The sequence below is a fragment of the Pelodiscus sinensis genome, chromosome 2 (assembly GCF_049634645.1).
Source record: "Pelodiscus sinensis isolate JC-2024 chromosome 2, ASM4963464v1, whole genome shotgun sequence".
NCBI lineage: Eukaryota > Metazoa > Chordata > Testudines > Trionychidae > Pelodiscus > Pelodiscus sinensis.
Window position 1 is genome coordinate 204,136,819 of NC_134712.1, and position 14,327 is coordinate 204,151,145.

Consider the following 14,327-nt stretch of genomic DNA (forward strand, 5'->3'; position numbering starts at 1 on the left):
CCCGCACCCCTGCACCTGGAAGTGCCGGCGAGTTAAGAGCCGGGCCCTGCTCCAGCGCCATGTGGAGCTGGGTCTCTCCCCGGCTCTGTCTGGAGCGGGCCCCATCCCCGTGCGTCCTCTCCGGCACTGCCCTCAGAGCGTCTCTTCAGCCCCGGATGTCTCTGCTGCGCACGGCTCCTCCTCGCCACCTGCCACCCATGCGCGGCATTGCACGTGGGAGGGGAGGACGTGACGTCACGGCCCGGGGTTTTGAAACCCGCGCGAGGCACGGGGCGGGGCCTGGCTGGCTCCGGGTTCGGCCTTCGGGGCCTGAGCGCGGACCCCAGCCCCACAATGGGGAAAGAGAAGGTGGGAACCGGCTCATGCGGTGGCGAGGAAAGGAGAGGGGTGGGGAAAGGGGTGGAAGGAGAAGGGGCTTGAGAGGGGAAGGCACAAAGGGACAGGGGTGCAGGAGAGAGAGATAAATGCCAGGGGGCCAAGTGCAGACCATGAGGGAAAGGGCAGGAGGGGAGGTGTCAGTGGGAGGGGGGACAGGGTGATGCTGGGAGAGGAGAGGAGAGGAGAGGGGAAGGGCACTGGGGGCTGGAGAGGGAGGTGCTGGGAGAAGGCTTGAAAGAAGGGGTGGGCATGAGGAAAGTCAGGATGGAACAAATTGTGTGTGAGGGCACAGAGGGGCAGGAGGGGAATGGGGCAGAGACTGGTGAGGGGGTGGGTATTAGGGGAAAAGGAGGCACCAGGAAGGTGCAGGGCTAAGGGAAGGTGAAGGTGCCAGAGGATTCTGGGGTGAGGAGGAGGGGAGAGCTGGCCACCGGAAGCAGAACTGGATGGGGGAATCAGGGCAGGCTGGGGATATTGAGGGGCCGGTGGAAGCAGGGCTGCCGTGGGGTGTGAGGTTGGGGGGCAGGGCGCTGGCCGGGGAAGATGTGGGCGGGGTGGGAGAAGTGGCCGCTGGAAGGAGGGCTGGATGCAGGCAGCGGGGCTGGCCAAGGCAGATTGAGAGGAAAAGCGGGGGAGAACTGACTGCCAGGGAGGGGGTTGGGGGAAGTGGGGCTGGCAGAGGTGCAGCAAGGGGAGCAGGGGGGAGGAATGAATCGGCCTGCAGGGAGTGGGACTGACCCGACCGCGTTCCCCTCTCCCCCCCACCCACAAAGCATGAGTTAGTCTGGCACAGGGATTCTACTGTCGCCCCCCCTTCCCCCCCCCACAAACCCCTTGAGTAGTTGCTGGTTGACACACTCATGCAGCCTGAGCACATTTACCAGCCAGGCAGTTTGAAACTACAAAATGATACATCTAGTAATAATACAACTTACCTACTGAGAAAATACCAGACATGTTATATGTCTGGTATTTTCTTCATTTGTTTTTCATGTGTTTATATTTTTGGGCTGCAAAAAGAACTGAAAAAAAAGGGTTCCAATTAAAGTAAAAAGTTTGGGAAACCCTGGTCTAACCAGCTTTCTGTCTGTCTTACAGCCCATTTATCCAATCCATATTCCTCAACTTGCTGGCAAGAATATTGTGGGTGACCATATCAAAAGCTTTGCTAAAGCTGGCACTGGGAGATTTGGGAGGACCAGAAACAACTTATTTGAATATTCATAATTTGATTAATGAATATGCAAATATACAAATTAACATTACTGGTCCTCCAAAAGTTCGTGAATGGATTTACTGGTCCCCGTGTCAAAAAGTTTGGGAACCCCTGCCTTAGTCAGTGAGCCAGGTGATAGTGCACAGTTTGCTGCATTCCTCACTCTGTCCTAGGTGGGAGAGGTGGTGGTGGGGAACATGCACCCCTTCCCTGGCTGTGCCTGCTGGAGTTGAAGCAGTTATGGAAAAGTGCTCACTTGGCCCCATGCTGCTGCAGTGAGAGGGGGCTTGTGTAGTCCTCTCTCGCTGGGGCAGCCTGCATACTGAACCCCCAATTCCCAGGCGCACCCCAGAGCAACGATGTAAATGAAACATGTACATGTTCATTTTATTTTCCAGAAAACAAAAAGTAATTGATTTAAGGACCTGAGCTGTGCTGGGTAAATCTAGTATTGTATACATATGGTATAAATACTGTGAACATTTTCTTGTGTTGTATGCTTAAAACAATAGAAAGTACTTTGAATAATTGTTATATCAGAGCTGAAAGCTTTTTTATTGCACACTGCCAGTGATTTTAGTTATGACAAATTATGAGAATTCTTTGTATTACTAATTAAGGAGAAAAAATTCACAGAAGTGAACTTTTTGTTTTGATGGTAATAAAATAGGCTTATTTTAGGGAAATAGAAAATATTTAAATTTTCTTTTGAATGAGCACTATTAATTTTAGTTCTTCACCAGAATTTCTTTGGCTCAAGGTTGTTTAAGGGTACTAATTTCTTTTTAATGCCACAAGAAATTTTTTTTCAGCCTATACTTTGCATTTTTCCAAACATCTGAAAAATTCCTTTTCTAAAAATACCTCTGGATTCCTTTTCTAATGGATTCTGGCATTTAGATGATTCATTAAAGAAAAAGAAAATGTGACCTGTCTTAAAGTATCAAGTAATGCAACTTAACATCAAACAATTGAGCGTCAGGATACCCTGAGGTATTCATTTGATATCTATCAAATACTAACAGATAATTTTAGTAGTTTAAGTGAAAAACAAATGCCTCAGTACTTTAATAACATTTTTCACATGTTTATACTATTGATACTTTGTAACCCTTTTTAATTTTTTGTTCCCCCTAAAAGTTCCATTTATTTACATATGGGAAAGTAGTTTTCACTGTTCCTTTTTTTAAAAAAAATGTATGGTTAGTGTTATACTTCAGCACTATGCTATAAAAGTAAAATGTGAATGAAATAGTAGAATATACACATACGGGCAACCCCCATTGTTTTTGGAAAAGAAAAACAGATAACGTCTGGGCATTTACTGAAGTACATTTATGAGCACAGCTGGCCTTTTTGGCTACATTTTACGCTTTCTGAGGGGTAGTAAGATTTACAAAACATGTGAATAAAACACATGTGTACATGCACATATGCACACAAATCTAGGACATTCCATGATAAACCAAAGAGGGGTTTCATTTTTATCTAATGCCAAAATTTGCTATTCCAGTAGGTAGCACAAATCTAACATATTAAATCAGAAAGGCGGAAGATCAACGTATGCTATTCACTAAGGGAGAAGCAACAGACTTGCGTCTAGACGAAACAAAACATGATTTGTGAATGCAGGATTAAGTTAGATACCATCTACACTTTTGAGGCAAGTTATGAGCCTATTAAAATGTTTTTGGAAAAAAAAAAGCTTCAGGCAAACTGTTTATAACAAGAAAAGAGAACGGGCTGGGTAATATTAAATAGAAATGTTGGATTCTAGATTCACTGCAAATGCCATTTTATTCTGTCACATGCTCGGCATATATAAACTTTTCATCATTAAGAAGTTATTACAAAATCTATTCTGTGATAAGCGGAAAATTTCTTTTTAGCCAATTTCACACTTGGGAGATAATTATATTTAAAAATATCACTGTGAAATGATTTCTGGTTTCCTGCGACTGCAATATAATTTTTAGGAAAAGAGTTAAACAAAATGGAATTGTTTCTACAAATTTCTGCTGTCCTTTGTGTAATGATATCCCAACGACAGACTTTTGCAAGACAGCAAGTGAGGCAACACAGAGCCGTAAAAGAAACTTTTATCATGTTAAACTTTGTGAGTGTTTCACATTTTATTGCTAAGTATGGAAAACTTTAAGCTGGATTCTTTGGCTTAAGTACAAGCTCTTTATTTTTTGGTCAAACAGGAGCTACTGCATTTGCAGTAAAATATAATAAAAAAGCAAACTTGAAAGTCAGAAAGATCTAAGCCTGTAGGACATATACATTTTTGAAGAAAACACTGTAAGAAAATAGCCAGTTTAATAATCACAAGGCTACTTTCATAGTCGTACAGAAAGCAAAGTGTTTGTAACCAACAGAGGAGCAATTTTTACCTCTTACACTAGTGCAATTCAGGAATTACTTCACTTAATTTACTGAATTGCTCAGTTGTGCTGATGTAAATCTGAAGAGCAGAATTTGGTCAATTTGCTGAAATGAGCAAAAATGATGTTTCAAGCCTGCCAATTATGGTGTATATGCATTGTCTGGTACACTCAGGTGTATGAATGTGATCTAAAATTATTACAATAGGTATTCCCTTTTTTACTATCTTGCTATAGGACTCCATGCACCTCGTGGAACGAGGTGTACAGCTAATTCGGATTAGGAAACCTAATCCGAACTAGCTAGTCCGTGCCGCGTGTAGCCGCGCAGCACGGGGTCCGACCTAGCAGGCATTTAAAAATGGCGCCGGCCGGCTTTATGCAAATGAAGCCCAGGAAATTCAAATCCCGGGCTTCATTTGCAACTCCGTATGACTACATTACCCCCCCAGTTCGAACTAGGGGGGTAGTGTAGACATACCCATATATAGCACCTTACAATAAGAAAGAGAGGACACTACACTTTCAGTCATGTTCTAAAGCTATTGTCTTCAGTAATCAGGTTGCTAGAGACCAAATTCTCCCCCACCCCCTTACACACACTTCCAAAAGATAGAAGTCCAGTTTTAAGTAGAAAAGTGAAACTATGAGTAAATTTGTCCCTTTGGCATTTGGAAACTGAATAAATGGGGTAAATGCATATGTAAAGGACAGGTTACATGCACAGTTACTCAATTTGTACACACAGTGGCATGAAGCTTCTTGCGGTTTGCACCAGGATCATGGAAATCCCACCCATAATATCCCTGATGAGTGTTTTATGCCATTAGAAAGTGGAGGTTCCTGGATTTTCAATGAATTATGCAACAATTGTTGAAAGCCCTTTTATTTTCCAGTATACTGGATTTTAAACTCTGGGCACTTATATACAGAAAAAGGGTAAGTTAAGTAATTTTTAGAGGTTTCTAAAATGGATTGGTCGTAACTTCTCCCTTTTTCCAATTGTACTGTGGACTCATCTATCAAGTCAGGTTACCTTACTATCAAATGAATGTGAAAAACAGATTCAATAAAACTTTTAAAAATATGTTATAGATTTTTAATGTAAAATATATGGAATGCATGATGGGATGGCAATGTATAAACTTTTACTGGCACTCATTTGTAATGACTTACAGAATTCACTTTTGGTTTTGCCATTTGTGGGTATAAAATGCCCATGCAAAGTGCATCCTACTAAAATCTTTTCATTGCACTGCTATGTATTCTATCTATACCTAATGTTGCTCCATCAGGTGAAAGTCTATTCAGCCCTTCTTATTCTTCTATTCTATGTCTAAAGCTCTGTAAATGTTGCTGGCAATATAGCAATTAATTGAAGCTACAAGAGAAATTCAGATTGCTAAAGTTTATATAAAATGAAATTACCTGAACAGTGGTTTTGGTTAGGATCCAGATGGTAATCTACCTACTTTTGTGAAAAAAGACACGTTATCATACAGCTCACTGGCTGAACGTACAAAATGTATACAATATATTTTCTATTATGTGAACAGCTTAGGTCCTTTCCAGATGGAAATAAAAATGTGTGGCCTTTTGTGAAACAAGTCCTTGACCACAGCATATATTGGCTGCTCAATAGGATTTTCATCAGGACAAAGGACTGCCTGCTGTGTAAGCCCATAATGGAAAAAATAAAATAAAGCCCAGCTTTCCATCAAGGAGATGTGGAATTGCGGAGGGGAAGAAGTGATCATATAAACAAATTCTGTGCAGCATACGTTTTGTTCATTTTCTAAACTGGGACCAGACCTCTTCCTATGGGTTCATCCTCCACAGTACATGCTGAGGAAATGTCTGTCTTCTTAAATGTATTGAGAGTGAGGCAGGATCAGAATCCCTCTTTACAGTGAGGGTATAGCTCCTATAATGAGAGAATATGTTAGCTCTGAAGACTAAAGGGAGGCACTCTGCCACTCTCATCCATCACAATTTCTGCTCCTGCTTTATTTGTCTAGTAAGGTGTGGATAATCTTTGGGTCATCGTACCCTTCTTCATTTCTGATCTGTTTTCAATGTGGAAGATAAGAAACAGTCTCTTGTGTAATCACTGTGTTTCTGAGGTCTGGTAATGAGACTCAGGGATGCTCCAGACCCTCCTGCATGCCATGAAGTTCAGCTTCTCATCCAAACTCTGTGTGTGCAGTGTGTGGACAGGCCTGGAAACTGGCCAGTAAGACCACAAATTGGCCATAACCCTGAGTAGATGAGTGTAGCCACCAATATACCTTTGGGTCATGGCAGTAGGGTAGCTTCATGAGTAATGTCCATCTTGCCATAAAACTTGGAGTGAAAGATTCCATTCAAGCCCATTTATTAGATACCAGCTATTAATGTGATGTAAAGACTAGAAGACTCTGATCCTGCAGATATTTAACTCCTTAACATCCCACTGTCTCTCAATGATTTCAGAGGGACATAAGGGTAAGAATTTGCTTACCCAGATCCCTTTGCATGGTCTGTGTGCATGGTTTCTCTCTCTCTCTCTCTCTCTGTGTACATGCAATTAATAAAAACAATAAGACATTCAAGATTTGAACTGATTCCAGAAATTCACCATAAGAGCAAATCAGTTTTAATTCTCATACTTTGCATAATATAAATCCTAGATTCTCAATAAACTTAACTGAAAAATGCAAGTGTTGGTACAAACTATAAAACAGGATTCAGCTATTGTGTTTGTATAGTTTATATCTTCATTCATTCACTTATGTTTTTGTATTTTAAATAATCAAATATATTATTTTAACTACCATTTTCTCCCTATAGAAATCTTTTTTGTTCATTCACAGAGGATGCATCAGTAAAACGCACAGTAATTTTGTTTTTAACCAGGAAGCTGTTCCTAATAGACAATGGTAAATATTTTGTATAATTACAATTATTTTTAAAACCTTTTCCCTACATACTATACATTTTGTAGACGTAGGTTATGTTATGTCATGTGTCTGTCTTGTGGAAGTCTTCCATATGCATCCTTTCGTATGCACATAAGCAAATCTTTCTTATTTCTACTATATTATTATATCTAAGATAAGAAATATAAAAAGAATAAAACTTTCAATCCTAACACATATGCACTTCTAGAGCAATCTTTACTCATTAAGACTTGCTGGTTGTCAGCGAGGACATGGTTGGTCTCATAGTTCTAGCTTTTGGCATTTCCACCTGCTAAAATGCCTTTAAAGACAACTAACAATAAAAATAAACATCATCTTAATATAAGCAGTCTCCACAGAGACTCAGATGTTATACAGTTGTCAATGGGAGGAATGTTGTCCCCACAATCCCAAATGGGGGTTAGGAGTTTCACTAAAAAGTCTCCCTATTGAGATGCAATCCATGCTGTATTTAAAAACTAGAGAGAGAGCAAGCAAACCCATTTGTTAGAGCCAGTAGATTCAAGTTACATGTAAATCAATTAATTTACAAGACTTTTCAAATATCAGTACCAGTCCTGCAAACAGTTAAGCTTGTGTGTAACTTCACTTGTGTGATTAATCTAATTGACTTCAGTGCAACACCTCATGAGTTAAGTCATGTATAATGCTGACAGAACACAGTTGTCAGTGAGCAGGACTAAATCCAGAATCTCATGAGCTAAATGCATGAGCCTTTATTGCATGAACCAAAAGCCACATGTCTCTCAGTCAAGGCTATAGCAAACTCATCAGTCTCTGGCTGGGCTTCTTGCCTCTGAAGGGGACAGAGCATCACACCAAGTAGGCGTGGGTTACAAATGCACAGGGTTAAGTGTCTGCAGGACTGAGGCAACAGATAAAAAAATATATGTGCTATATAGACTAAGCTGGAACTTACAGAAATGCACCCAACAAAATAGTTAAAGAACTATAGGAACTCTTAAAACCCCAGACATCACAGTGGCAGCGAATCAGTGTTTCCAACACAGTAATGTAATTCTTGGACTGCTACTTTCAAGAGGCAGTAATAACAAAAAATATTGGCAGCTATGGAAAGTGGTAATGGCATAAGGCTCCTTATAGTAGGTTTCAAAATATCCACAGATTTGGCTGAGTCAGTTCATGATTTTGTGGCTGCTATAATGAGCTCAATACGGTAATAAGTGTTTGCTTTCATTAGTATGAAAAGAAGAATTCATGCTACTTTGTTATCTTACTAATGCTCCTGTACAGATTTGCCCATTTTTTAAATCAGGGTTATCATAGAATCATAGAATCCTAGGGCTGGAAGAGACCTCAGGAGGTCATCAGGTCCAGCCCTCTGCCCAAAGCACGACCAACTCAACCATCCCAGCCAGGGCTTTGTCAAGCCGAGACTTAAACACCTCTAGGGATGGAGATTCCACCACCTCCCTAGATAACTCATTCCAGTGCTTCACCACCTTCCTAGTGAAATATTTTGTCCTAATATCCAACCTAGACCTCCCCCACTGTAACTTGACACCATTTTTCCTTGTTCTGCCATCTGTCACTACGGAGAACAGACTCTCTGCATCCTCTTTGGAACCTCCCTCAGGAAGTTGAAGGCTGCTATCAAATCCCCCCTTACTCTTCTCTTTTGCAGACTAAATAAGCCCAAATCCCTCACCTTCTTCTTGCATGTGAAGTGCTCCAGCCCTCTAATGATTTTGGTTGCCCTCCACTGGACCCTCTCCCACATTCTTTCTGTAGTGGGGGCCCAGAATTGGATATGATCTCACTAGTGCCGAATAAAGGGGAAGAATCTCTTCTCTAGATTTCCTGGTAATGCTCCTCCTAATGCACCCTAATATTCCATTCTCCTTGGCTACAAGGGCACACTATTGACTCATAACTAGCTTCTCATCCACTGTAATGCCCAGGTCCTTTCTACTGTACTGCTACCTAGCCAATCGGTTCCCAGCCTGTAACAGTACTTAGGATTCTTCCGTCCCAAGTGCAGGATTCTCCCCCTAGCTTAGTGTCATCCGCAAACTTGTTGAGGGTACAATCCATTCCCTCATCCAGGTCATTAATGAAGATTTTGAATAAAACCGGCCCTAGAACCTATCCTAAGGGTACTCCACTTGAAGCCAATTGCCAACCCAACATTGAGCCATTGATTACTATCCATTGTGCCTGACAATCTAGCCAGCTTTCTAGCCACCTTACAGTCCATTTATCCAATCCATATTTCCTTAACTTGCTGGCAAGAATAGTGTGGGAGATCATACAAATTATAGTAATGGAAGAGAAGGTGTTCATTCAGATTTTTCAAAGAATTCTGTGAACATATGTGATTAAATTGTAGTTCCAGCAGTATCTTTGATATTATTAACGAGTTTGAGACTTAATAGGCTATGTCTAGACTGGCATGATTTTCCTCAAATGCTTTTAACGGAAAAGTTTTCCGTTAAAAGCATTTGCGGATAAGAGCATCTAGATTGACATGGACGCTTTTCCACAAAAGCACTTTTTGCGGAAAAGCGTCCGTGCCAATCTAGACGCGCTTTTGCACAAAACAAATATGAGCTGTCTATACTGGCCCTTTTGTGCAAAAGCTTTGCGGAAAAGGACTTTTGCCCGAATGGGAGCAGCATAGTATTTCCGATTTCAGACAGTAGGAAGTCAGTGTTCTTGCAGAAATTCAAGTGGCCAGTGTAGACAGCTGGCAAGTTTTTCCGCAAAAGCAGCTGCTTATGCGGAAAACTTGGCAGTCTAGATGCAGCCAATAGTGTTTATGATGCTCTCAGATCAGCTAGTGTGCACTGACTGTATGCAGCATTATGAGTCCATTAACTTCCATGAAACCACAAGGTGAATATATGACTCATTATTTCTATAGAGCAAATGTATTCAAAAGGAATGCAAGTTATTTTAAATTAGTATCTCAAGATTCAGACATAGCATGGTTTGGTAAATTTCCTTCCAATAGAAAAGTGCAAAAGTTTGCTGGGGAACAAATGGATTTACTCATCAGCTTCTGCAATTTAGTTTCTTATTTAAAACTCATACTCTGGCTCAATCTGCCTTTTATGCATTCCATAAACCTTTTGTGTGTCATCCATACGATGTAAATAATGTACTGAGCAACAGTCAGTTTCAAACTGTGAGCCCAGTTCTCTTCCTCTTGTAGTCTGTGGCAAAACAGTAGGTTCTAGATTGAGACTATATATCAATGTTTCACTTATACACTGAAAAATTAGGGCATTTCATATTCTCATAGGGTGTGTCTAGACTGGCCAGTTTTTCCGAAAAATCAGCTGCTTTTCCAGAAAAACTTGCCAGCTGTCTACACTGGCTGCTTGAATTTCCGCAAAAGCACTGACTTCCTACTGTAAGTGCCCTCCCTCCATAAGCCCCCTCTACGTAGAGGCAGGGCACATACTCTCCCCTCCCCCCCCACACACACACTCTGGCTGTGTCTACATTGGCACCCCTTTCTGGAAAAGGGATGCTAATGAGACACTTCGGAATGGCAAATTCCGCGGGGGATTTAAATATCCCCTGCGGCATTTGCATGAACATGGCTGCTGCTTTTTTCCAGCTCGGGGTTTTGCCGGAGAAAAGCGCCAGTCTAGACGGGATCTTGTGGAAAATAAGCCCTTTTCTGGAAGATCCCTTATTCCTAATTGAAATAGGCCCTCAGGGGGGTTGGGAAGAGGGCCTTGGGGTTGGGCTGCAGCAGATGCTGCCAGGCAGTCTCCAGCAATTGCAGCCAGGCTTGCAGCAATACGTCCATAATGAGCACCAGAGTGCCCAGGGGCGTCTCCCACTCCATGGTGCCGAGTGCTGTGGTGTCCCAAGTAAGGGCAACCAAAGTAGACAGAGAGAAAAAAGCTTTGCTATCCCTCAGTGAGGTAGGCAAGGAAGCAGGGAAAGCTGAAAACCAGCTGTTCAGGGGGGTCCCTTAATGCACAAGCCTCCGATAGCCTCAGGCAGCAGCCACACAAAGCAACTACTGACCTGATGCCCTGCTGAAACCGGTTTCAGCTGCCCTTAAATACGATTCAGTATCTAATCAGTGTGGACACACTATTTCGAAATAGCAAAATGCTAATTTGAAATGCATTTTTTATGTATGTAACTTATTTCGAATTAACTATTTAATAAGATATTTTGAAATAACACGGTAGTGTAGACATACACATATAGACAGGGAATATAACAAGCTAAAATGTCAGAAATGGCTAAGTCACACAGAATTAAAATGGTGTAGTCATTACATTTGTTAGCAGACGAAAAACATATTTTAAATTTATAATTTTGGAAGATAATTATCAAGGAGACAAACTAAATTTTCATTAAATTGTACGTGGTCAGTGTCTTGGAAAAAAGTTATAGACATTTGGCACAAAACCACATATCATTGTAGAGTATTGTTGATGTTTAAAATCTATAAAACTTTTGTTTACAAGTTAGTGGTTTAAGTGACCATGAAAGAAATGTCAGGAAGAAACACTCCTTCATGCAATGTTGAGTCACTATGAAGTAACAAGATTGTCATGATAATATAAGTGTATAGATTACTCAAATTTTAAAGTAAACAGTGTGTAGTAGTTACACTCTATAAGCACTTGAAAATTATTATAAAAAGGTCTGCAATTAATTTTAATTGGTTTATACAAACATCACAATAAAGTTACAATGAAATATACATGTAGAAATTGATAGTGCAATTTTTGTGTAGATAAGCATTTTGTCACATCAGAGGATTCACAAATTCCAAGGAGACTAGTTGCATGAGCAGATGTTCATTGATGTAAATAAGAGTTACACAATCCAGCCCTTAAAAATAAAGAGAACATTTTAGGAGCCAAATTCTGATGGCCCTTCTTCTTGTTGAATAGTACTTTTATCCATGAGTTGTCCTGCTGACTTTGATGGGACTACTTATGAAATAAAATATTATTCAGTGTGGGTATGGGTTTCATAATCTGATGCTAGCTAACCAAGCAACTATCTATGAAACTTCAAATGAAACACCAGCAATTTTATTTATTTTTGCTTATATTTGCATACAGTATTTGCACTACAAAGAATTCTAACTGAACATCCACTTTCATTTGTAAACCCAGGATTAGGTCAGTTGCTGAAGGAAGCCAAACAAAGGGTGTATATTTTAAAGCTTTTATATCTGATTTTATGTATTATTTTCTTCTTTAGTACAGGAGCTGTATCTTTCTACATTACTGCTGGGTTGAGTATGTTGGTTGAGTACAGTAAAATAAATAATATGGTACAAATTAAGTATTTGGTCTTCTGTTAGCTTTCGTTCATGTAGGCCACAAAAGGAAGACTATCAAAGTGGGTGCTATTCATGCCAACATGGAATTCATGTTTTCTATATTATGTAGGGCAGACTTACCATTGTATTACTCTATTTTCCCCATGATCAAAAAGGTATGTGGAGAGAAAGTACTTATTTCACTGATGTAACAATGTTGGGAAGGGATACTGGAATTTTGGTAGAACAGTAAGAATGAGGTCAACAACATTTCTTTAGTGTAAAACAGAAAGGTAACTTTTGTGTCATATTAGCACAGATAGACATGGTCTTTCATAACCTTTTTTCCAGTCTTTGATGAAAGATGTACTAATAATTAAACTAAGTTAAACCAAAACTCCCGTGTTTATGGCCATTATGTCCTGGAATTACCCTTTCTGCAGGAAATCCCTACATTCAAGCAACTCACAGTACAGTCAGTGAGAATGATATTTTTCCAGATAGCATGTTGTGCTAGCAGTGAATCAGGAGATCCAACTGTTGTTTGTCTCTGACAAGCATTATCGTTTTTATCTTCCACTCTACTGGGTGAAGTTATAGAAGGCATTCTAAAAACCAGCCAGGAACAACCCTTATAGGGTGATTTATGCACTTCATGATAGTATGAAACTATTTCAATTAGCATCGTCCCAAAGAGCAAAGGTTTACAAAAGAGAGATTGTCAATCAACCAGTATCTGAATTCTGGCCTGAAAGCATGTCTGAGGTTGATGTTGATAATGGGAGAAGACAGACAATGTAGATTGCTGTATTTTACATAATGTATTATAGACCAGAAAATATTTTGTGTTTTGGGGGGAAGAGAGTGTAATTTAGGTTTCCCCTGGACTTTGTTCTTTGCCTCTACACCTACCATTTGGCATAGGCCAATAAAAGAAAACAGTTTTTTTGGTTTTGCAACAGCTGCAAAACAGATGTAAACTGACATGAAATCTGCCAAAAATTTCTTCCAAGTTCCCCACCCATTTTCCACAAAAGAGAAGCTAGTCAGGTGATACAAACACAGTCCCTGCAGTGGAAAAAAATGGGAACACCCAACTTTGCCCTTTTAATGAGTGTTAAAAAGAAGTATTCCAGAAAAAAAAAAACCAACAACCTAAATTTACTAGTCTGGAAATTAAAAGAACCAAAATATAGATTAGTAAGAAGTCCAATATATTTATTCTGAGTAGCCTGAAATTAATGTCAGAGAGGGGAGATTAATAACAAGACTGAAGCAGAGAGAAATTCAAATGTTTGTAGGAGTTTATAATTGATGTGGCACCTTCTAAATCAACCACATTTTCAAAGTCTGAATTTTTGAATATTCAGTTTTAGATGCTTTAGTTCAAAACTCCATTGACTCACTGTTTGAGAACATAATTATTATAGTGTATAATTGTCTTAAATTGCTTTTAAATAAAAACACAGATACACATCTTGTGGGTACTTAACTAGCTCAATTTCAGAATCAAGCAATTCAGTTAGTTGTTGTTGTTGGATTTGAAACTTGAGTTATTTCCAAACTTGTGTTTCAGACTGGTCACTAGAAGTTTAATCATTCTGTTGTGTAAACGTAGTTACTAAGAGGAGAGTATTAGTGTCTAACGTTTCTATGTACTTTTCCAATTTTAGCATTTAACTGTATTTGTTATTTATCGTGTGTTTTTTCTCAAGGATCTTTGAACATTACATGATGATATAGAAGATATAAATGTTTAAAATAAACACAATTTAACATTTTTCTCATATCTGTTTATTAAATCAAAGATTCCTAAGGAAATATACAAAACATGAACTACTTTAGTCAGATTGTTGATAACAAATTATAACAATGTAATTTAGGCTGAGTTCTCTCAGCATTTTAAGTGACATGAGAAGGCACAATGAAGACTATCAGATAGAAGTTCATGATGGGAGTCCTTTGTATTCACTGAACATTCTTATGGATACTAGCAACGAGTACAAAGAAAATTAATTAATCTCTCACCTCTGCAATGTATGAGTCTTCCACCTAAAGATTACTGTGATAAAACCCACAGAAAATCCTAAGCAATCAAAGCCCTTAGTAGCTGTGGCAAA

The 14,327-nt window shown here is 39.8% G+C and overlaps 1 protein-coding gene across 3 annotated transcripts in view; it reads left to right on the forward strand.

The window, feature by feature from the left end:
• MEOX2 (mesenchyme homeobox 2) overlaps nucleotides 1-14,327 on the forward strand; it is a 77,695-nt gene that overhangs the window by 33,613 nt on the left and 29,755 nt on the right. The gene's annotated exons all lie outside the window — the stretch shown is intronic.